Source organism: Ceratina calcarata, unplaced genomic scaffold (genome assembly GCF_001652005.2).
Source record: "Ceratina calcarata isolate Rehan_Ccalc_2016 unplaced genomic scaffold, ASM165200v1 scaffold363.2, whole genome shotgun sequence".
In the NCBI taxonomy this organism is placed as follows: Eukaryota; Metazoa; Arthropoda; class Insecta; order Hymenoptera; family Apidae; genus Ceratina; species Ceratina calcarata.
This window is the reverse complement of record NW_017159356.1, coordinates 1,021,774-1,022,569: the sequence shown is the minus strand read 5'-3', so window position 1 is coordinate 1,022,569 and position 796 is coordinate 1,021,774.

Here is a 796-nt window from a genome sequence, read left to right as displayed (position 1 = left end):
ACAAAGAATATATACGTATATGTATACTATTGGATACAATAGTACATAAAGGTGCGTTCATTCGAGTATAATGTGTATACCGTTTATAGTTGTTTTGAACTGCAGGATCTCATCGATGATTCCAATTTGATTAAATCAATCGTAATATTTTATCGCATTTTCATCCTGTTCCTACTATAATGAGCTACAAAATATTTTACATACTGAACAAAATAAAAAATATCCCACCCCATAGTGAACAAAATAAAAAATATCCTACCCCATACTGAACTAAATAAAAAATGAGATGTATGGTTCCTATAATGAACTACAGAATATCCTATTTCGTTACAGTACACTTCCCAGAATATTTTATTATACAGTATCCTACCCCATACTAAACAAAATAAAATATAATTTCATTACCTCCCTGTAGAATACCGTACATCATACTGAACAAAATAAAATTACAATTAAACTTTTACATTCTCCCTCATTCACTGCTTGTTGTTTTGGAACTCTCTAACATATAATCATACAAGATAATGCATATCTCAAATACAGAATAACGCATAAATAATGCATAGGGCTGGCGGGCAAGGGCAGCCTCGGTTGCCCGCGGGCAATCTCGCGGGCAATTTCGCGGGCATTCAGTAGTGGGGGACCGGCCCTCGTAGTTCAGATAAGATAAGCCTGACCCTCATGAGGAATTATTATAAAATTTTTATGCAAACGGCAGACAATAATTGACTAAAAGAACTAAACTTGGAGTTCCTTTCGGACCTCATTAACCACTTGAATACATTAAATGTCAGGC